Below are 25,107 nucleotides of genomic sequence, written 5' to 3' on the forward strand. Positions count from 1 at the left end.
CATCATGCTGACGGAACTCTCCCTCGACACTTTGCTGGATCAAGAGTTCGAGGGACGTCATCGAGCTGAACGTGTGCAGAACTCGGAGGTGTCGTACGTTCGGTGCTTGATCGCCTAGAACGAGAAGAAGTTCGACTTCAACCGCGTTATCAAACACTTCCGCTTTCGGTCTACGAGGATACGTGGACACACTCTCCCCCTCACCTTGCTATGCATCTCCTAGATAGAACTCGCGTGAGCGTAGAATTTTTTTGAATTTGCATGCTACGTTTCCCAACAACACAGTCAATCCAAGGAATACGTTTCCGTTCTTATGTATATCCCACACAGTCAATCCAGGGAAAACGTTTTCGTTCGTATGTATATCACACACAGTTAATCCAAGGAATACGTTTCCGTTCTTATGTACATCCCACACAGTCAATCCAGGGAAAAAGTTTCCGTTCGTATGTACATCCCACACAGTTTTATGTGTAGGCTCGTGTGTGAAAGGTGTAACTATCGCACACGCTCTACCTTGGTTAACTATTTGCTTTTATGAACTACATCACACACGATTTGATGAAGAAAATTGTGTGGCATTGGGCTATCCATCACAAGCGCTTTTACTGCTAGAACCGTTTGCAAAGTTCCATGACACATTTAGCAGGTTTATTAGTTTACAATTAATAATTCCAGTATTACGCAAATTCACATTTCATATCGAACAGTTGTTTGCCAATTTCATATCAGGCACATAAATATATTATAACATCACAATACGATAGCTACATGAAAACAGCACAGTACAACATATAGCTAGTTCAGCTTCATAAGAACAATATTAGAACAATAAATTCATTTCCCTAATCGAGATCATCCAGGCTCGTCTTTTCCACCTCTGCTTTCAGTTCAGTAAGAACCTGTTTTGCACTGGCCAACTGGGAAAGTGCCTCCTCCTTCGGCAACACCATCTTAGCAAAGTCTGATTTAAAAAATCTGAGCTCATTATCCACCTTCCTCTATTTATCCCGCATCTTCAAATATTCTTCAGCGTTGACAACACTTTCTCTAAGCCTACATCTGTTCTCTTCCTCATACATGCTCCAGAGCTTCGCTAGGCACATCTTCAAAGACTGTGGCCACTCTTGATCAACCCACTCCAAGTAAGAACACTTCCGTTCATCCTATAATATTTAAAACTAGATCAGTAACAATTGTAGGGGAAATGATTTATAGCAACATAGAAAATCACCAATGCTTATTTTGAAAAACTGAAGAAACATTTTAATTACGACATATCTTCTCAAAAAGATCAATGTGCAAATGAATTAATTGCTACTGAGACAACAACCAAATTCTGGAACATCAGAAGCTATAATTAACTACAACGACGCTACAATTTCTTACTCATGTACAATAAATAACAAACTGAACATTTTATGAGGAAGGTAAATATAACTGCAACAGCATAGCGACAGTGTTTGGATGACAGAAAATTGATACTGACAGGTGTGTATATGCACAAATTTAGTAACATAGAACTAATAGCACTAAGGCCGTCCACTATGTATGCCAAAACTGGTGTAGAGACAACTGTTGCTACATCTCGCACCGGTGCCTTGCACTGGCGAGCCGATGCAGCAGAAAAAAAATCAGGGACCCGGACTCTGGAGCACCTAGTTGCTCCGATGCCCAATTCCTTCGTGCCATAAAGATTTAGTATTTTTACTGCTTGGCTGCTCGGATGTGTGGACCAAAGTTGGCTGCACAAACTGCTGAAGCGGTGCCAAATAATTTTCTAATGGCACCGCTGATGAGATGGCACCAATTTTAGATACTAGGTACAAACTGTGACACTCTCTTAGGATGCGTTTGGTTGAAGGTGTGGTATGAATGGGTTGGGACCGCGTCAGTGTCTGAATCACATCTAAAAAATGATTTGTAACAACGAAAGAGGGTCTAACCTTCTCTGCACATGCCAGAAACTTCCTCCCACTGTCCACAGATTCAAACGCAACTAGCTTCACGCATGGAGATTGATGGTGACAACGAGTAGATAGATATTCAGCCACCCCGCTCCATTCGTTGCCACTGATGGTCCTAGGGAGCTACAAAAGGAAGAAATGACTCAAATCGACCGCCGGGTAAATCCTTCATTCCAAGTCATTGCCCAAGAGAGAGAAGAGAGGCATACCCAGGTGGTGAAGGAGTCGTCGCCGGAGGAGGAACCGCTGGAAAGGTCTTTGAAGAAGACCAGGGCGACCCCGGCGGTAGGATGCGAGACGGCGAGAGCGAGGAAGCGGTTATAGGTTACGAAGGAAAGAAGGAAGGAGGAAATAGGGGAAATGTGATTTGTGGTCAGGGAGAAAAGGGGGTGGGGAAGCCCCCCCCCCCCCCCCCGGTCACAACTGCGAAGTCCAAATCGAACGCTACGTCAAGAAGGAGCCGCACAACACGTTGGGCCGTTGGATGCCTCTGGCACGGCAAGGAGAGCACGCCACCACCACCGCCACGTCGGCACCTGGTCACCATGAAGAAGAAGCCCCCCTCCCCTCCCATGCGCTCGCGGACACACGTGAGCGCCTCCTGCATTACGTCAGCCATGGTGGTGGCAACACGTCGTCCTGCAGCACAGTGACTAAGGAGTGGCGTGACATGCAACACCGGGCCGCGTTCCGTGACGTCGGACTAGGTCCTTGCAGACCCCGTAACCTAGTTGCGAGCCAAGTTACTAACCTAGGTGCCTTGAGTGGCTGGGTCATTGTAGGATTTTGCATCGGTTTGCAGCTTGTAGCGTAGCGTGCTCATCTGCAGAGAAGCATTTTTGTTTGCTTTCAAATCCCATCAGTAAGCTATCCTATAGGTGGCCAAACGGGCCGAGATAGCTAGGCCGGCCCGGTAGCACGGCCGGCACGGCACGGGCCAGGCACGGCACGGCACGTGCTAAACGGGCCAGGCCCGGCACGCGGCACGCCAGGGTGCCTGGGCCTGAAGGCCGAGCACGCGAGCCGGCACGGCACAGCCCGATTATCTTTTTTTATGTATCCTAATGTGGCCCAACAGGTAAAAATAGGCTAAAAACGCCCAGTGCGCAAATTAGGTGGCAGATTAGCAGGCCTAGCGTGCCTGTGGGCCGGCCCGATTAGCATATGGGCCGTGCCTAGGCTGCAGGCTGCAGCACGCGGGCTGGCATGGCACAGCCCGTATAATAATCATGCCTCGACGGGCCGGGCCGTGCCAGGCACGATTAGGATGGGCCGTGCTGTGCCGTGCCGGGCCGGCCCGTTTGGCCAGCTATAAGCTATCCGGATCCCATCCGGCAGATAGAATGGTTTCCTTGTTACCAGAATTGTTTTTTATTTTGGACAACTTTAGATCGATTTTTTGTGGGGCATTTTAGATTAATTCTGCACACATTTGCTTGGTTATCTGTTCTCTCGAACTTGCACATTAATCTAAGTTCCTAGCACATTGTTCTTGGCTTATCAAGGGATTTTGTTAATTATCTGCCATTGTCCCTGAATGGTACTACCAGTACCAGGAAGAGGTAAATTAGATAGATCATTTTTTTTGTCCAGTAGTTCCAATCAATGGACAGCCATCAGATCATGAGGTCAAGGTGATGTGCGGTCTCCGAAACTGTCGATATGATCGATCATCGATGCTCCAGAGAAACAAGAACAGATTATTATTATTTTGCAGGAAAACAAGAACAGAAATTGACACGCCAATGCACATAAAAGAACAAAAATTCAGTACATAAATAATTTGACTACAACACTACAACTTAAGTTCAAGTTTAGCTAGCACAAAGATAGGAGCTAATGGGTTCTGCGCTACAGAAAATCTGAATTCTCAAGTTGTCATATCTTAGGCCAAGACACTTCTGAAGAAATTGAGTTGCAAGGCGACGGTCAATAGTCTTGCTAAGGTCTTTTCCTCCACATCAACTCCAGGTACCGCAGCTCGATGTTGGCCAAACTACAGTGAGGAAGTTAGCATCAGTTCACAGTACAATAGTTTCAGAAAACTAACACTTGACCTATGCATTGTGTCATTGCCGAACATACAACTTAGTAGCTATGCTAACATTTGAACTTCATGTGATTCGCCATAGTTATGAAGAACGTTTCATAATGAGTATGAGGAGCATCCACAGAATATATTGACAACAAAAATCAAAAGAAAGAAGCTTCTTGGGGCACATCCAACATAACAAAACCATGGAGCAGATTCAGGTTTTTTTAACTTAGACAACAATATCATAACAGAGAAGGTCGCCCAAGCAAGGTCATTCCTGCTACCAATGCAAGTGCAGTTCCATAACCTGTGGATTGCAGATAATTAGACCAGGACAAGTAACATTCAAATGCTTCCTTACAAGAATTCAATACAGTTCATGCATGATGACCAGATCACATCAAGACACCAAAAAGATTTAGGAGAATACTGGGAAAAAATCCATTCTGGGAAGAAAGACTCTCAGAACAAAGTACTAAACCATATAATATTTTGAAACATGGAAAATTATAGTTTGACCATGTCCAGCTAGGTTTACATGATGATTCCAAGTGAATAACAATCACCATTATTAAGACGAAAATGAACACCCAAAAAGAAGCAGTTTATTTGAATTCAACATACAGAACTACAGAATACAGATGCAAACACCAGCCCTATTTGGATTGAATGTAATTTTGTGTGCTCCCCGTTATTTAGAGCTCAACGTAACAACACACACTAATATATATAGATTCCTCACCAAATCATAAATTGGTTTAAATTTCCATTTGACGAATCTCCCATTACTTAAATTCCCATTTGATGAAGCAATGACACACAAAAAAGATCCGTAAAATCTGCTACACCTCGAACATACACTAAAATTGGTGGCACAAAAAAAGTCATCAGGCATGATGCAAGTAGGATAAAAAATGAAATATGGCCAGAGATTACTAGCTTATGCAAGGAGCATATTGGTGCAAGGCAAATCTGCAATCTGCATCGATTTAGAGAAGGGCTGGCCGAGACTTGGGCCAGTAAGGGCTTCAGCAGAGGGGCGGAGCACTGACTCTGCAAGGCAATAATTTTGTGTATATTCAGAGAAGATAATTATCAGAAGAGTATTAGATTAACTAATCGCTAGCCAGTGCATCCACACCTCAACACATGTTATCCGGTACATATTCCAGCGAGATGTCATGGAACGAGCATATTCGTGTGAGGCAAAGCAAACCTGGAATCTGTATCGTGTTAATGGAAGGGTTGACCGAGACTTGGGCCAGTTGGGGCTTCAGCAGAGGCGTGTAGCACTGTAAGGCCATGGTTGCGACTTGCGAGTATATTCAGAAACCCTGTCAATTCAAGATGATTAGATCAACTAGTCGAAACCAGCACACCCACACATTCCAAAGTAGTAAATTTTGTCATGATAATTGAGTATCATATTTTTTGACGTGTATTGAGTATCATATTCTGAACTTGACATTCAGGATTTGATCCAGCTACAGTTACTCCACAGCCCCTGTTACCTAAACTTAACACTTAAGGGTTCAGCTTTTAAAACTGAACTTGACACTTGACAATCATGACTGAATACCATGCATAATGCTGAATGATTAACCGGCTATCTTAGCTCGCACTGCACACACACTTGTGCTTTTGTTCACCAGTATTGCCGTGTTCAACAAGTTCGCGGCGATAGGAATAGCTCATACCATACGTATAGTCATGAATTGATCTGAAAGTAGCCCTCCAATATCTCTGCCTACTAGTCTATTAATTGTGATTCGATTAGATGGTGGCTGCTGAACCGGTCAACAGTTACTCCAATCATCTCTGAAATAAGTACACGCTAACACTGACGCTGCTTGTGCATTGCTACCATTGTATGCAAATTAGTTGTCTTAACTAATACAGTAATTTCTCTCTGCGACTTTTGCATTTTTTACTTTGAGAAAGGCACAACACAAGAAAACGTGAGATGGATTCCTCTTAACCAGTGAAGTAAATTTTCTCTCTGGCGTTGGAAATTGCTCTTAACCAAAACTTTTCTATTATTGATTCTCAAGGAAGTTCATCCTACTGTAAGCCTAAATTCTGTAATTCACGAGCAACCCCACTGGACTCAGATAAATCAAGGATGGAGCGATAAAAGACCTGAAGGAAATGGAGCATATTAAAATCAATATAGCTCTGGTAAAAGGATGCCCTTCCCACACAGCAGGTCAGTAGCCAAGCAAGCTCATAAAGTCATAATTCATATGATAAATTCAGAGATGCCACTTGCCATCATTCAGTATGGCTATGATGAGAACCATCAATAATGCCAGAAGAACAAACCTGCAACCATAAAAGACAGCAAGATTACCGGTGGTGAAATACTATCATGATTACCTACTATTGGATTTGCTACTGCATTCTTACCACTATCCGTATGGTGATGCAAACGGCATACATTTGCAGCCAAGTAGTACAAATCGACAGAACTCTTGTAGTAGAAGATAACAGGGGAACTTCAGCTGAACTTTAGCGTGTAGTTCATCATGCACTGCAAGATGGAGAACACAACGCGGAGACCAGGCTCCGTGAGCATGATGTCGACGCAGACCTGGCAGCGTCTGTCGTGTCTGACAGCGCGTTGCCGCAGGTGCCCAACAAAATCCGAACAAAGACAATGAACATTAATGATTACAAGAAGTGCATAGAAAATCCATAGTTTTGATATATAACTCTATATAAGACAAGATTATTTTTTGCATACAACTGTATCTTGTTGCATAGCAAAACATTTCTATTATTGATTCTGAAGGAATTTATTTACCCTAACATCTTAATATTTCAAGGTTTTAACAAAAGAAGAACATATAGTTTAGGAATGAACGGACTACATGAGTATGAGAAAACATTTATACACATTACTACATATTGATAAACTTTATTATCAGTTGTTTGACTTTAATAAAAAGCAAGATATATCTAACTCTTGTGCGTCTTTGGAGGTTCCTTCGTTGATTTTGCCATGGTAGGATAAGCACGAATGGTAGCGTGAACCTTCTTGTACAGTGCTTCCATGTCATCGGCCGCAATATTCTTCTTGATGTACTCACTGAAGTGAGATTGGTACTTCTTAGATTCCTCATCAGCTATTGACTGAAATAAGGGTAGGGCAGAAGTTAAAACGAGATTCAGTAAGCTGCTTCAGAAATAAGAACAAAGTACGCTGCTTTAGGATACTTTATTTATATGGGTGAATCTGGCCTAGATATATCTTCCAGAAAGAATTCATGCATACAACAACGATAGCCCTAGGGAATGACGAAATGGCGTTATAATACCACGAGGGCAATGGATCCAACTCACCTTCATGTAGTCAGCAACATGACCTTCATAGATGTATTTGCGGTAAATCTCACCGCCCAGCTGCTTCTTATCCTTCTTGAAGCCAGCAATCTCTTGTCACTGTGCGCAATATCAAGACCGCCATCCAAAGCTCCCTGCAGTAGCCAACAGACTGAAGCGGGTCTCAAACAGATAAACTGTATGCTTCCTAATTCAATAGCTTAGAACCCCCTAAATATAGAATGAAAGAAACACACCAACAACAGGCAATAAATGCAGTCCAAGATTAGGCATACTTCAAGTCCATCAGTGAGCCTGTCGCAGAGCGATGGATCAAACAACACTGTAAGTAAGCTATATATTTTTCTTGGCTTTCCAAGTTTACCAACTACATCGTTTAAAATGTCTATTATTTAGATTTCTAACCTATCCAGCAAAATTATCAATCGTGCATTCAAGATCTGTAGGTAAACAAAATAAAGGAGACTTTTCACCACAAATCTCATCTAGCCACAAATCATAGCATCAGAATAAGAGAACAAAGTTTAACAAAGTGACAACACAAAAGAAAATTAAAGCATTACAGCAGGAGCTCACCATGGCAATCCTGAAAAGCAAAGACTTGTCAGTGTAGAAGGGGTATGTGAAACCCTCTCTGACTGATCTTCCTACTCTTCCTTGCGACTGCAGATGAAAAGAAAAGCAGTGAACTTGAGGTCCAGATCTCAGATTCATACATCCAATTTTTTTGCCAAAAAAAAGCAAAGTAAAAATCTGAGAACAAAAACCGACTGATACAGCTGCGGGAGCCCTAATAGTTCTGCATAAAAGAATCTTTATTTCCCCATAAGAAAACTTCTCCATACCAAGTTGTATATTCTTTGACACTTTCAATGGGAAAAATATTCAGCAATAAAATTGGTCATTGAAGCTAAAGCACCATTCACCTATGCAACAACATAAATTAGTATCAGAGTTCTAACAACCAATGTAGGTGTAGTCCATAGATAAGCTAACTACCTGGAATACCTAGCAATTTAAAATGCTTGAATGAAGCTGCAGAATGAAACAAAAAAAGGAGACAAGAGTGCGAGCAGGGGGAAGAGCGGAGGTGGAGGCAAACCTGAACCACCTCGGCATCCTTGCTCCTGCTCCTCCTATGCCGGGAAGGAGAGGGTTGCGGGGCGCAGGAGATACATGGAGTCATCATTGTGCACAAGCTGCAGGTGTCAACGCCCATCTTCTGAGGCCACCGCACGCCGCACGAGCCGCCGCACCACCGCACTGCACAAGCTCCTCGAGGAAGAGGCGGAGCATGGCCATAAAATTTGGTTAAAGATCACAGTCCGCTAACTAAATCCAAATTGTTCCAAATTTATTAAAGATTCATTTATCCATCAATATAATAATCATCATGCTCAACTATTAGACCTAAATCTCATAATCCACCAACATGTTTCACTACTTTCTTAAGAGACAATCTCCTAACTAAATCCAACTAAAATCTCATAAATCACAGAGAAATTTGGTTCAATATCACAATCACCTAACTAAATCCAAATTGTTCAAGATTAATTAATACACCAAACATCTTTGACTATCTCCTCAAGATCACAATCAACTAACTAATCCATCAAAACTCTCATAATCCACCATAAAATTTGGTTCAAGATCACAATCACCTAACGAAATCCAAATTGTTCCAAACTAAATTAAATATCTGTTCATCCACCAATATAGTAACCACCATGCTCATCTACTAGACCTAAAATCTCATAATCCATCAAACATCTTTGATTATCATCTCAAGACACAATCACCTAACTAAATCCAACTAAAATCTCAACCACAGAGAAATTTGGTTCAATATTGCAATCATCTAACTAAATCCAAATTGTTTAACATTAATTAATCCACAGAACATCTTTGACATCTTCCGAAGATCACAATCTACTAACTAAATCTATTGAAAATCTCGTAATCCACCGTGAAATTTGTTCAAGATCAAAATCACCTAACTACATCCAAATTGCTCCATGTTTACTAAAGACCCATTTATCCATCAATATAATAACCACCATGCTCACTTACTAGATCTAAACTAACATGATTCACCAAACATCTTTGATTAACTCGTTGAGATCACAGTCACCTAACTAAATCCAACAAAACCTCAAAATCCACCGTGAATTTGGTTGAAAATTGTTCCAAACTAAATCAAAGATTTGTTTATCCACCAATATAATAACCACCATGCTCATCTACTAGACCTAAAATCTCATGATCCATAAAATATTTTTTATTATCATCTCAAGACACAATCACCTAACTAAATCCAACTAAAATCTCATAAATCACAGAGAAATTTGGTCCAGTATCACAATCACCTGACTAAATCCATATTGTTCAAGATTAATTAATACACCGAACATCTTTGACCATCTCCTCAAGATCACAATCAACTAAATCCATTGAAAAATCTCGTAATTCACCATGAAATTTGTTCAAGATCACAATCGACTAACTAAATCCAAATGGCTCCATATTTACTAAAGAAATCGCTACTTCCTTGAGATTGAGGTTTCTTCTACCCCTAATGGCTTCTTTATTTCCTAAGAGGAGTATATCCAGGATCTTCTTGCTCATGTTGCTCTTACTGGTGGGCACACTATTGAGACTGCTATGAAGCTCAACATCCACCTTTGTGTCCACCTCCACTCCCTGTAAGTCCGGACGGGCGTCCGTTGCCTGGTGACGGGTTGCTATGTGTGCTGTCTTGATCCCACATCCCGTGTTCCCTTGCTGGGCGACACCATGACCGCACGCTCAAGCACCACCAATGGGAGCAAGAGCTCAGACAATCGACGCATACCTGAATTTTACCCACGGGACACGCCCGAGAACACGGCGCTACCTATCGTCAAGGCCAAGGGCGCGCATTAGGAGAACGTGGGATGCTTAATCAAGTGCGTGACACAAAATCCGCAAACAGGACAATGACACCAAGCCGGATCAGCGGGGAACGGAGAGTGCACAGGCATGTGGGATGCTGGATCAAAGTCCATCTGCTGCCACTACCCCCAGTCTCTCCTCTGTTGCCTTGTTTACCAGTTATTTTCAGTGGTGGTATCATCGCCTTGACTCACTTGTGTGGCCCTCATCTCTATCAACCAATATAATAATCAACATGCTCACCTACTAGACCTAAATTCACATAATCCACCGAGCATCTTTTACTAGCTTGTCAAAATCACAATCACCTTATAATCCACCGTAAAATTAGGTTAAAAGATCACAATCACCAAACTAAATCCAAATTGTTTCAAACTAAATTAAATATTTGTTTATCCGCCAATATAATAATCACCATGCTCAGTTATTAGACCTAAAATCTCATAATCCACCAACCATCTTTGATTATCTTCATAAGACACAATCACCTAACTAAATCCAACTAAAATCTCATAAATCACAGAGAAATTTAGCTCAATATCACAATCACCTAACTAAATCCAAATTGTATAGGATTAATTAATACACAGAATATCTTTGACTATCTCCTCAAGATCACAATCAACTAACTAATCCATAAGAAATCTCATAATCTATCATAAAATTTGGTTCAAGATCACAATCGCCTAACTATATCCAATTTTTTCCAAGTTTGCTAAAAATCCATTTATCCACAAATATAATAACCAACATGCTCACCTACTAGACCTAAATTCACATAATCTACCAAACAACTTTTACTAGCTCGTCAAGATCCCAATCACCTAACTAAATCCAACAAAAACCTCATAATCCATCGTAAACTTTTGGTTAAAAGATCATAATCACCTACCTAAATCCACATTGATCCAAACTAAATCAAATATCTATATATCTACCAATATAATAATCACTGTGCTCATTTCCATAACTAAAATCTCATAATCCAATGAACATTGACTATCTTCTCAAGACACAATCACCTAACTAAATCCACCTAAAATGAAATAAATCACCGAGAAATTTGGTTCAATCACCGAACTAAATCCAAATTGTTTCTGTCGACTACGAGACGCCTATGGTGACTTCGTACAATCTAGAGATGATATGTCGGCTCAGTCTCTCGAAGTGTGCGTGCGTGCGTTCATAGGGGTGAGTGTATGCACGCTTATATGAGCACTTGCGTATGTACCGTGTTAAAAAAGATTTATTAATCAACCAAACATCTTGGACTATCTCCTCAAGATCTCAATCAACTAATTCAATCCATTTAAAATCTCGTAATTCACCATTAAATTTGGTCCAAAATCACAATCGCCTAACTAAATCCAAATTGCTCCAAGTTTACTAAAAATCTATTTATCCACCAATATAATAAACACCATGCTCACTTACTAGACATAAATTCTCACATAATCCATCAAACATCTTTGACTATCTCGTGAGGATCATAATCACCTAACTAAATCTAACCCAAACATCAAAATCCACCGTGAATTTGCTTAAAAGATCACAACCATCTAACTAAATTAAAAGACCACAATCATCTATAAATTAAACGTCTGTTTATCCACTAATATAATAGTCACCATGCTCACGTACTAGACCTAAAATCTTAACATCCACCGAACATCTTTGACTATCTTCTCAAGATCATAATAACTTATTTAAATCCACCTAATATCACATAAATCATCGTGAAATTTGGCTCAATATCATAATAGCCTAACTAAATTCAAATTGGTCAAGGTTAATTAATCCATCAAATATCTTTGACTATCTCCTCAAGATCACAATCAACTGACTACACCCATCTAAAATCTCGTAATCCAACATGAAATTTGGTTCAATATCACAATGCCCTAACTAAATCCAAATTGCTTCATGTTTACTAAAGAAGTTGCTACTTCCTTGAGATTGAGGTTTCTTCTACCTCTAATGGCTTCTTTATTTCCTAAGAGGAGTATATCCACGATCTTCTTGCTCGTGTTGGTCTTACTAATGAGCACACTTTTGAGACTGCTATGGATCTCAACATCCACCTTTGTGTCCACCTTCACTCCCTATAAGTGTGGACGGGTGTCCGTTGCCTGGTGACGGGTTGCTATGTGTGCTGTCTTGATCCCACTCCCGTGTTCCCTTGCTGGGCAACACCATGACCGCACGCTCAAGCACCACCAATGGCGAGCAAGAGCTCAGACAATCGACGCATACCTGAATTTTACCCACGGGACACGCCCGAGAACACGGCGCTATCTATCGTCAAGGCCAAGGGCGCACATTAGGAGAACGTGGGATGCTTAATCAAGTGCGTGACACAAAATCCGCAAACAGGACAAGGACAGCAAGCCGGATCAGCGGGGAATGGAGAGTGCACAGGCACGTGGGATGCTGGATCAAAGTCCATCTGCTGCCACTACCCCGGTCTCTTCTCTGTTGCCTTGTTTACCAATTATTTTCAGTAGTGGCATCATTGCCTTGACTCACTTGTGGGCTCTCATCTCTATCAACCAATATAATAATCAACATGCTCACCTAGTAGATCTAAATTCACATAATCCACTTAACATCTTTTACTAGCTTGTCAAAATCAAAATCACCTAACTAAATCCAACCAAAACCTTATAATCCGCCCTAAAATTTGGTTAAAAGATCACAATCACCGAACTAAACCAAATTGTTTCAAACTAAATTAAATATTTGTTTATCCACCAATATAATAATCACCATGCTCAGTTATTAGACCTAAAATCTCATAATCCACCAAACATCTTTGATTATCTTCTCATCAAGACACAATCACCTAACTAAATCCAACTAAAGTCTCATAAATCACAGAGAAATTTAGCTCAATATAACAATCACCTAACTAAATCCAAACTGTATATGATTAAATAATTCATAGAATATCTTTGACTATCTCCTCAAGATCACAATCAACTAACTAATCCATAAAAAATCTCATAATTCACCATAAAATTTGGTTCAAGATCACAATCGCCTAACTAAAGCCAATCTTTTCCAAGTTTGCTAAAAATCCATTTATCCACCAATATAATAACCAACATGCTCACCTACTAGACCTAAATTCACATAATCTACCGAACATATTTTACTAGCTCGTCAAGATCTCAATCACCTAACTAAATCTAACAAAAACCTCATAATCCACCGTAAAATTTTGGTTAAAAGATCATAATCACATACCTAAATCCAAATTGATCCAAACTAACTCAAATATATGTTTATCTACCAATGTAATAAATATCATGCTCATTTCCATAACTAAAATCTCATAATCCAACGAACATTGACTATCTTCTCAAGGCACAATCACCTAAATAAATCCATCTAAAATCAAATAAATCACCGAGAAATTTGGTTCAATCATCGAACTAAATCCAAATTGTTCCTGTCGACTACGAGACGCCTACGGTAACTTTGTAAAATCTCAAGATGATATGCCAACTCAGTCTCTCAAAGGTGCTCATAAGGATAGGGTGTGCGTGTGTGCGTTCATAAGGGTAAGTGTATGCGCGTTTATATGAGCACTCGCGTCTGTACTGTGTCAATAAAAGATTAATTAATCAACCGAACATCTTGGACTATCTCCTCAAGATCTCAATCAACTAATTAAATTAATTTAAAATCTCGTAATTCACCATGAAATTTGATTCAAAATCACAATCGCCTAACTAATCCAAATTACTCGAAATTTACTAAAAATCCATTTATCCACCAATATAATAACCACCATGCTCACTTACTAGACATAAATTCTCACATAATCCATCGAACATCTTTGATTATCTCGCGAGGATCACAATCACCTAACTAAATCTAACCCAAACATCAAAATCCACCGTGAATTTGCTTAAAATATCACAATCATCTAACTAAATTCAAATTGTTTCAAACTAAATTAAAGGTCTGTTTATCCACTAATATAATAGTCACCATGCTCACGTACTAGACCTAAAATCTTAACATCCACTGAACATCTTTGACCATATTCTCAAGAGCATAATAACTTAACTAAATCCACCTAAAATCACATAAATCATCGTGAAATTCGGCTCAATATCGAAGTAGCCTAACTAAATTCAAACTGTTCAAGGTTAATTAATCCATCAAATATCTTTGAGTATCTCCTCAAGATCACAATCAACTGACTAAATCTATCTAAAATCTCGTAATCCACCATGAAATTTGGTTCAAGATCACAATCGCCTAACTAAATCCAAATTTTCTCTAGTTTATTAAAATTTACTTACTTAACCGATATAATTAACACCATACTCACCTACTAGACCTAAATTCACATAATCCACCAAAACATCTTTTACTAGCTCATCAAGATCACACCACCTAACTAAATCCAAGCAACACCTGATAATCCACAGTGAAATTTGGCTTAAGATCACAATCACTTAACTAAATACAAAATGTTCCAAACAAAATTAAAATCTATTTATCCACCAATATAATAATCACCATGCTCATCTACATACCTAAACTCTCATAATCAACCAAACATTTTAGACTTTCTTCTCAAGATTAAATCACGTAACTAAATCCACCTAAAATCTCATAATCCATCATGAAATACGGTTCAATATCACAATCACCTAACTAAATCCAAATTGTCCAAGGTTAATTAATCCACCAAACATCTTTGACTATCTCCTCAAGATCACAATGAACTAAATAAATGCATCAAAATCTCGTAATCCACCATGAAATTTGGTTCAAGATCATAATCGCCTAACTAAATCCAAATTGCTTCAAGTTTATTAAAGATCCATTTATCCGCCAATATAATAACCACCATGCTCATTTACTATACATAAATTTTCATAATCCACTGACATCTTTGACTATACTCGTCAAGATCACAATCACCTAACTAAATCTCCACTTCATCTCCATTTTGTAAAACCTTATTTTCAGAATCATCCCATGGGCATTAGTGACACCCTTGGGTTTTTGTAAAACATTTATGAGTAATAAAGATTCTTCCCAAGTCCTATGATTTATGCGACTAGCATGGCTAAGCATTACTATTAAACTTGCACATACAACCCACGTTTATTTGACCACTACATGGTTAGAAAGGAGGGGTATTAAGAATGTCAAAGGAGGGTGTCAATACCAAGCATATAGAGCATAGCTAAACCCTAGCTAATTTACTTAGCATAAGAATGTCAAAGGGGTGTTAATATCAAGGACATAGGGTAGTTAAACCCTAGCTAATTTACTAAACATAGCAATACTAGTAAACAATACTTTATGCATGAAAAATAATTGTAAGTGTAATGCAAATATGGGTTCAACATGATCAAAGTAGGTTGCTTGCCTCGCTCAGCAAAGTCTTCAATGGTTTTGGTCACTCCTCGAACGTCCTTGAATCTTTCAAAAGATGATGATTTCTACTAAATGGAAAAATAAAATTAACACACAATCAATAAACAATATGTGCAAAGGGCTCCAAAATTTATAGGAGTAGTATCATTGGAAAGAGGGAAATTTTAGATGAATTTTGGAAGTACCCTGGATTTTAGAAAAAGAGAAATGGTATTGTGAGCCAGAACGGGTCTGCCTGATTAAACAGTACTACACCAGGGGGAGGGGGGTCAACGTCTAAGGCGTGAAGGAGAAATACGCCTTCACTTACATGCCGATTTAAACCTGCATTGGGGGATCACACAAGCCACACATGAGCAGCAAAACCAGGATAATCAAGCAATATATAAAGATCAAGCAATAACAAATAGGATAATATGGATAAACTAGAGGATATTACTTCAAGTGGCGGAGCCAAGGAAACCAGATTGCAGTTGAAGCAGGAGCAGGTACCTAATTCGAAGAGGGTTTTTTTTTGGGGGGGGGGGGGGGGGGGGGGGACTATTAACAGGAGCAGGAATGGCAGTTGTTGTGGTAAGGCGCAGGTCCGGAGGTGGATTGGTCCTGGGACGCGTCAGGTGTTGTAACTTCAGTAGAATACGTTGTAGGCAGCCCATAGGTACCAGTAGCATAACGATCACAATATGACTGCTAGTGGCCATAGCCTGGCTGGCTAGCAGTGGGTGCACCAGGGAAGGCGGTGGTGCACCATAGCCTGGCTGACTGTATCCATACTGCCCATAACCAGCCTGAGTAGGTGGTGCCTGTCCATACGGAGCAGATGAAGGCGGCTTCTGAGCATGCGGAGGCTACCCATAAGCACCCTGGCCATACGTGGCCTGTGGTGGTGGCTGCATATCATAGCTAGGCTGTGTGGAGCAGCGTATCCAAATTGAGGGGGCAGAACCTTGCGCCGTGTAGCTTGATGCAACAGCAGCAGTATAGGTGGTTGATTAGGATAACTCGGTTGGCCTCGAGTGGCTGGAGTTGAAGCTTGCTGCCCTGAAGATGCTTGACCAGTGCCGCTTGGACCACCATAGCTCGATGCAGTACCACCATCCTGAGTTGAGTTAGCAGCTGATGCCCCATAGCCAGATGCCCCATAGTTCTGCTAATCATATCCAGGCTGCTGCGAGTAAGACATCCCTTGGGTCTGATAACCAGAGTAATCATAAGCTTGCTGCCCGCCACTCTACTGAGAGTATGTAGAATCACCATACCCTTGTGAAGCATGAGTAGCAGACTGGCTGTAATCGTAGCTGCTAGCATCAGGAGGTGCAGCGGTTCCAGTGGCATACTGTTGCTCTTGGGGTTGCTTTTGTTGGTTATAGTAGTCATAGCCAGTGCCAGGGGGGATGCTCTGCCATAAGGTTGCTGGCCATACTATGGTGGTGCACCAGGATAAGCTCCAGGCTGCATGTAAACAGGCTGTAGTGTTACTGGTGCATCAGGCGCACCCTTTGCCCGAGGACGAGGAGGGTGGTAGCCCTGTTGGATTTCTGGCATGATTCTGCAAAAATATAGTTTGCACATCAGAATATGTATAGAACACAACATACAATGTACCATGCAGAACAAGTGCAAACCAGACAAAACATATCCAAAAACAAAGCAATGTAATATATAGAAATTCCAGAACCACCAAGAAAAATGGAGGGATCAACTCACCGAGCAAGATTCTCAAGCAACATTAGTGCTGCCCATCTAGCGTCTACCATGTGCAAAACTATGGGAGTTAATGAAGATTGGGCAGCTAGATAAACACACGTATATATTGAATATAGCAATAAAAGATTGCCTTCCAGTTTGTAGATGTTGATAAATCAGCAATAATGGATGGTGACAGAGTGATCCATAATTATGTGCAACATCTACTTATATTGCTAAATGACACAACATACAAAACAGCAGTTCTTTCGGCAAGTCTCTCCAAAAAATATATTATAGGTGAACAGAAGAATGTCAAAGGAAATATTTAAGCAAAGTTTTAAGGAAGTTTTGGTCATGGTAACAAGAAAAGTCAACAGAGGGAGAAAATATATACGAAAAAACCAAAGATAGATTCATGCGAGATATACTGCATAATCTTTCCAAACTATACATAGCACATACAAACTTTCTTGCCTAGTCAATAAACAGTAACATTCTTATTTGTTACATGTTGCTCTCACAGGGTGGTGTTAGCAACAGATAGAATGGGCTGAAAATTAAGAATCAAGAATTATCCCCTGAGTGAGCAAAAATATCAATAGCCTAAATACCAGCTACCACAGTGCATGATCCATCATTGAAGTGTGCAGACTGATCACCTGCATAGAGGTTTAAACCAACTATCCCCAAAGATGTATAGAAATAGCAAACGTAAATTTGACAGGACAAGACCAGGTATATGAAATCCAATCATATAACCCAAAATTCAAACTAGTTCTTTCTGTTTCGATATAGAAAGACCAGGCATGTTCCTGGATGTATGTATTATATTCTAATGGTATACTCCAATGGTACACATGGGACTTCTATACCGAAACAGAGGGAGTAGTTTATAATTTTATCTTTCATCCATCAGCATCAATCAAGTATATTAACATTAGGTAGTAACAAATCTGCCACCAGGATTGATGTGTGCAGCCCTCAGAACTAGTTACTGACACTAATTTGGCCTTATGTCAAGATAATGATCAACAGACAGTATAGCCTGGGATATATGGATAACACCACAAGCACCGCTATGATATGTAGTGAAGACGTTGTGATAGGGTATATAAACCTCCCAATGGAAGTATGGATTTGCCAGTATTTAACTGTGATTGTTCAAATATTTCTAGTATCTTCATCAGAGACTACACAGAGCATAGCAGCTAATAACAAAGAGATTGCACAAATTACAAGTATGATTATATAAAGTATACAATCATGTCAAAGCCATACTGCTGTTGCTCCATGACAACCTTGTTTTACAAGACAACCCGTTGAGATAATGTTTTGGACATGTACATTTGACAAGAATATAGGGTATATCATAACTAAAGAGGAGTTTCAAAAGCAAGCAATCGAAAAGGAAGGTCAAGTAGAGAAATATAAATCGAGACAAAAAATACAGTAACATAAAAAAATGATAATTAAACCCACATGATTTTAACAACACTGATAAATAACAAATAGCTGCAGCAGTTAGGAGGTGGCGTGAAAAGAGAAAGAAAGCTGACCTCACTGGTAACCTCACTCAAGCTGCTTTGCTATTTCAATTCGCTCTGCAGTACCATGAATATACAGTGTTCTTTCAGTTGAAGTATCACCAGGAGGCAAATGCAAAGGAATGACCTGCAGAAGGATTTTTTAGGACAAATCAAATATTACTATTGTTATTACCAGTGGTAATGATGAAGATGATACAAAATATAATATACTAACTAACAAGGAGAAAAAGGAGAATAATTAAACGGATAATTATGAAGATGAAAGGAGCATGAGTTCTACTTCTAGTTGAGCAAAATTAGAACTTGGATTTTAATTTACTTGGTAAATCATAAGAAAAATGGAAAAATGCAACAACAAAACGCATCACGCAGTGCTAAGTTATTAAGGAAATTCAATGGTAAGTTAGGCCAGGTTCAGCCAGCAAATTTATGCTAGACTTTGCAATAAGAATTTTCGCAAACCTGTATACAAGCTCCAGATTTGGCGTGCATGGCTTTTATAGTCTCACCAAAAAAATAGTTAGACATGGAATTAATAGGCAAGGTTTTTCACCACCAAAGAAACTGAAGTCCGTGAAATAATATCAACTGGGAAGCTTACAAGAAACCTGGGGCGTGGTATGATTTTCAAAGTCTGACAAACAAACCCAGTTCTAGAAAGCAGCCAGTTTACCTTAGCAATTTGCATCTAGATTGCTCAGCACTAGGTTGAGGTGCATTGTACCTCCAATTAGAGATAGTGCCAGATGAGCCAGCATCAGCCTGCAGGTCACATGACAAGTATGGTTGAGTAAATGGATGCACAACTAAATGTGAAGTCCTAACCATAAAAAAGATATCACAGTACCTCTACAAGAACATCACTTATCAACTGTTCAGCTGTGCTTATCTGGTCAGGAGTGCCCGAAAGATCAACCAATCTTGTCTATGACCTGGGTTGAACATCCATGTCCCTTGTTACTTGGATCTTTGCCCCTGACTGAAGTTGGATATGCTGTATAGTTTCTCCAGCTTTTCCAATGATAAACCAATCTAAAAGAAGTTACGAAAATTAAGTTAGCAGAGCAAAAAAACTGCACTCATGCAACCTTGTATCAACTGCAAGAATGCAGAAACCAAATGAGTAAACTCCCAAGTAGCATACCTTCCATTTGGGATATCAATCTTTTTTGTGGTACTACCACGCTGGTATCCACCACCATATGAATAATACTGATGTGTGTTTCCTTGAGAAGATAAGGGTGGGATGGAAGAACCATGGCCTGGAAATAAAACAACAACTCATTATATTACTGATAGCTGCAGATCTGTTGAGTGAGAAGAACAACCTTCATGTGGACAACATAAAACAGGACAATAATGCCAGTACATAAGTAACAAACTAATAACATTCAGAGCTGACTGAAAATATTACTGGAAATCACATCATCTATGTACTACATGAGAATCAAATATTTGGCTCTGTGCCGATAGACAATCATCAATGCAGTGTGTTACGGCTTTTTGCATGTTAAAAAGGAACCACAGAAACTATTGTCATTTGTTGCATCTAGCGGACAGGGGCCAGTTCCACGAGACATTGAATAAAACATTACGTCATATAGCAGAATCAAACTATGGATACTATTGATCACCTACACAAATATATTTGCCAGAATTATTAACAAACTCTACTAGCCATCCTTATAAGCCCGTAATAATATTGGAGCTCATTATATGGAGATCTAAACTTCCTACCGAGGATAAAGGAATTGCTAGGCGTTTTCTTGTTGCCTACATCCTAGTACGGTTAAGCTTCGCCTAGGCGGGCTATTTTCTTCCACTGCTTCCTAAACATATCGCTAAATCGCATGGACCGCATAGCAGTACTCAGCAGCTAAGGCTCACTTGGCGGCGAGAGAGAGAAAATGGAGAGGATGACGGGTGGGAGCCAGCTGTGTAGTATGTATATGTATAAATTTCATGTAGATTTGATGAGGAACTAGAGACACTAGCTTTTGACTTGGGTTGGGTTTGATTTGTGGGGTACGGACAACGGCAGCAACCATGTCAATGGTTTATTTCGTCGGAATCTATATGATGGTTTGAATTAGTTGGGTTCAGTTCATAATGGAAAGCTGCCAATGGTCTTTTTTTTTTGCAATGTATGCATGATGAATTTATCAAATTCAATGTGTGTGCGGTGGATTTAGCTCAATGTGTGTGTACGGCGTGCTTGCGGGCAAAGTGTTCAATGAATTGCATGAACCAAATGTTAATTATAGGGATTAAAGTTTAGTAAATCTGCTAGAGATGCTCTAAGATGTTCATATTATTCCAATCCTATGCCCAATGCATACAAACAACTAAGAAACTATAACAAGATTGTGATGCAAACGCGAGATGAGATGAGACGAGACGAGGACGCGGGACCTGCGGGAAGAGAGGTGGGCGACGCAGAATCCCCGCGAGATGAGGGCGAGGAGGCGCTTGAGCGTCGACCTGCTCGCCGTCGAAGCGGGAATCGAGGAGCGCTAGGATGGCGGCGGCGTCCGGGTCGTCGTAGAGATGCGCGTCCGCCCCACCTTTGCCGCGCCGCTAGCCCGCATCCCCGAACATCCCCGAACCAGTCTCTCTATATTCTATAGGCCGGCTTGCAGTGCCCCGGCTCCCTCGTCGAACGCGGCGGCGGCGATCTGGGCGGCCGTCCCGTTCCGCCGCCTATGTAAGAGAGAGACACGGGAGCGTTTCCCGGTCCGTGTCCGTCTCGTTCAGGGGAGCACGATGGGTACACATGGAGCGGGCCAAACTTACGTGTAACCTGGGCCGTTCGCGAGAGGAACAGGCACACAGCGAGCAGAGGTACCCGGCCCAACTTCGCTCTGTTTCTCGCTCGCTTCGCCCGCTCTCGCTCGTTCGGCCTCATGCTTCGCCTGTTAGTTCTTTTTGTGTGTGTGTGTGTTGCTGGTCTGGTAGGAAAAAAAACCGGCTAGTTTTAATACAGTTTAAAACAATTGTGAAACCAAAAATAGTTTACTTATTTTTAAAAGAGTTCATCCATTTGAGAAAAGTTTGTGAATTTGGAAAAATATTGTAAAAATGAAAACGTTCATAGATTTTGAAAATAAAATTGCTAATATGAAAAAAGTTTGCTAATTTGAAAAATAATCATTGATTTTGAAAAAATCATGAATTGAAATTTTTTTCACAGGTTTTGAAAACAGATCATCAATTCAAAAAGGTTCATGAAGTTGAAAAAACTGCATGAATTTGAAAAATGTTTGTTATTCACAAAAACGAAAAGAAAGGTCATAATTTGGGAAAAAAATCACGAAATTTGGAGAAGGTTCACAAATTTAAGGAAAATTAATTGCTTTGCAAAAAAATTGAAAAAAAATCATGACTTTCAAAAAAATTTACGAATTTGGAAATTGATTCCGAATTCAAAATTTAAAAAGTTCATGAATTTGAAAAAAGTTCACGAGTTTTGAAAATGTTCATAAATTTGCAAAAAGTTTGCGGATTGAAAAAATGTTTCATGAATTTCTGAAAAGCTCACAATTAAAAAAGCGAACAAATTCAAAAGAAAGTTCATGAAGAAAATGAAAAAAGAGATTGAAACAAAAATAGAAAAACAACCGAAAATTGTGCATGAAAAAACAAAAAGAAAAACACTGAGAAAACCCTGCAGAACCAGAACCAGAAATGTGCACAAGAAGAAGAAAAAAGAAGTAGAAATAGGCACAACGGGTGATCTGTCCCGGGTGGTTATTGTTGTTAGAAATAAACCAGGAGATTTGGAGTTTGATTCTTAACTCGCCCACAATTTTTGAATTTTATAAGAAAAAAATGGAAAACAAAATTAAAAGGGTCGAGCCCAGGATGGAGAGGGTGTGCACTGGTTTGTCGGTAAGCTTATAACTAGTGTTGAGGGCGCCAAATAGAAGTTGGCCACAACAAGTACACTTCTGAAGTGAGGTGCGTTCATCTCACTTCGGGCATCTCCTCCCCCAAACCCCTCGTCGAAATGTAGCCTCCTCCGCTGCATTCATTCCTTCCAGTCTCGTCGTGCCCTTCCGCGAGTGTAGAATTGTTGGGGAACGTAGTATTTAAAAAAAAATCCTACGATCATGCAAGATCTATCTAGGAGAAGCATAGCAACGAGCGGGGAGAGTGTGTCCACGTACCCTCGTAGACCAAAAGCGGAAGCATTTAGTAACACGGTTGATGTAGTCGAACGTCTTCGCGATCCAACCGATCCAAGCACCGAACGTACGGCACCTCCGCGTTCGAGAAGAAGACTGACGCTAACGGTAATGTTACTGTCTACAAAGCTCGAATTGTTGCAAAAGGTTTTCGACAAGTTCAAGGAGTTGACTACGATGAGACCTTCTCACCCGTAGCGATGCTTAAGTCCGTCCGAATCATGTTAGCAATTGCCGCATTTTATGATTATGAAATTTGGCAAATGGATGTCAAAAGTGCATTCCTTAATGGATATCTTAAATAAGAGTTGTATATGATGCAACCGGAAGATTTTGTCGATCCAAAAGGTGCTAACAAAGTGTGCAAGCTCCAGCGATCCATTTATGGACTGGTGCAAGCCTCTCGGAGTTGGAATATACGCTTTGACAGTGTGATCAAAGCATATGGTTTTATACAGACTTTTGGAAAAGCTTGTATTTATAAAAAAAGTGAGTGGGAGCTTTGTAGCATTTCTGATATTATATGTAGATGACATATTGTTGATCGGAAATGATACTGAATTTCTGAATAGCATAAAAGGATACTTGAATAAGAATTTTTCAATGAAAGACCTCGGTGAAGCTGCTTATATATTAGGCATCAAGATCTATAGAGATAGATCAAGACACTTAATTGGACTTTCACAAAGCACATACCTTGATAAAGTTTTGAAGAAGTTCAAAATGGATCAAGCAAAGAAAAGGTTCTTGCCTGTGTTACAAGGTGTGAAGTTGAGTCAGACTCAATGCCCGACCACTGTAGAAGATAGAGAGAAAATGAAAGTCATTCCCTATGCTTCAGTCATAGTTTCTATCATGTATGCAATGCTGTGTACCAGACCTGATGTGTGCCTTGCTATTAGTTTAGCAGGGAGGTACCAAAGTAATCCAGGAGTGGATCACTGGACAGCGGTCAAGAACATCCTGAAATATCTGAAAAGGACTAAGGATATGTTTCTCATTTAAGGAGGTGACAAAGAGCTCGTCGTAAACCGTTACATCGATGCAAGCTTTGACACTGATCCGGATGACTCTAAGTCACAAACCGGATACGTATTTTTATTGAATGGTGGAGCTGTCAGTTGGTGCAGTACCAAGCAGAGCGTCGTGGCGGGATCTACGTGTGAAGCGGAGTACATAGCTGCTTCAGAAGCAGCAAATGAAGGAGTCTGGATGAAGGAGTTCATATCCGATCTAGGTGTCATACCTAGTGCATCGGGTCCAATGAAAATCTTTTGTGACAATACTGGTGCAATTGCCTTGGCAAAGGAATCCAGATTTCACAAGAGAACGAAGCACATCAAGAGACGCTTCAATTCCATCCGCGATCAAGTCAAGGAGGGAGACATAGAGATTTGCAAGATACATACAGATCTGAATGTTGCAGACCCGTTGACTAAGCCTCTCTCACGATAAAAACATGATCAGCACCAAGACTCCATGGGTGTTAGAATCATTACTGTGTAATCTGGATTATTGACTCTAGTGCAAGTGGGAGAATGAAGGAAATATGCCCTAGAGGCAATAATAAAGTTGTTATTTATATTTCATTATATCATGATAAATATTTATTATTCATGCTAGAATTGTATTAACCGGAAACTTAGTACATGTGTGAATACATAGACAAACAGAGTGTCACTAGTATGCCTCTACTTGACTAGCTCGTTAATCAAAGATGGTTAAGTTTCCTGGCCATAGACATGAGTTGTCATTTGATTAACGGAATCACATCATTAGAGAATGATGTGATTGACAAGACTCATTCGTTAGGTTAGCACTATGATCGTTTAGTTTATTGTTATTGCTTTCTTCATGACTTATACATGTTCCTATGACTATGAGATTATGCAACTCCCGAATACCAGAGGAACACTTAGTGTGCTATCAAACGTTAGAACGTAACTGGGTGATTATAAAGATGCTCTACAGGTGTCTCCGATGGAGTTTGTTGAGTTGGCATAGATCAA

General features: G+C 40.1%; 1 long non-coding RNA gene and 2 pseudogenes across 9 annotated transcripts; all 3 read right to left on the reverse strand.

The window, feature by feature from the left end:
• Positions 1–3,722: 3,722 nt before the first annotated feature.
• Positions 3,723–10,905, reverse strand: LOC109772275 (uncharacterized). 9 transcript variants are annotated; one of them, XR_012183053.1, is made up of 10 exons: positions 8,447–10,161; positions 8,190–8,270; positions 7,921–8,007; positions 7,345–7,478; positions 6,966–7,134; positions 6,409–6,532; positions 6,142–6,324; positions 5,219–5,336; positions 4,939–5,055; positions 3,723–3,963 (listed from the first exon to the last, which is right to left on the reverse strand). It is a non-coding gene; the product is annotated as an uncharacterized lncRNA (long non-coding RNA). The 9 variants fall into 9 exon arrangements; XR_012183056.1 differs by having other exon boundaries at positions 7,345–7,495; positions 8,447–8,623; XR_012183057.1 differs by lacking the exon at positions 3,723–3,963 and adding an exon at positions 4,069–4,309 and having other exon boundaries at positions 7,036–7,134; positions 8,447–10,905.
• A 5,198-nt stretch (positions 10,906–16,103) lies between these two features.
• Positions 16,104–18,659, reverse strand: LOC141020607 (uncharacterized; annotated as a pseudogene).
• LOC109772323 (uncharacterized) lies at positions 17,065–21,660 on the reverse strand (annotated as a pseudogene).
• Between the last annotated feature and the right edge of the window lie 3,447 nt (positions 21,661–25,107).

Source organism: Aegilops tauschii, chromosome 5 (assembly GCF_002575655.3).
Source record: "Aegilops tauschii subsp. strangulata cultivar AL8/78 chromosome 5, Aet v6.0, whole genome shotgun sequence".
Classification (NCBI taxonomy): Eukaryota; Viridiplantae; Streptophyta; class Magnoliopsida; order Poales; family Poaceae; genus Aegilops; species Aegilops tauschii.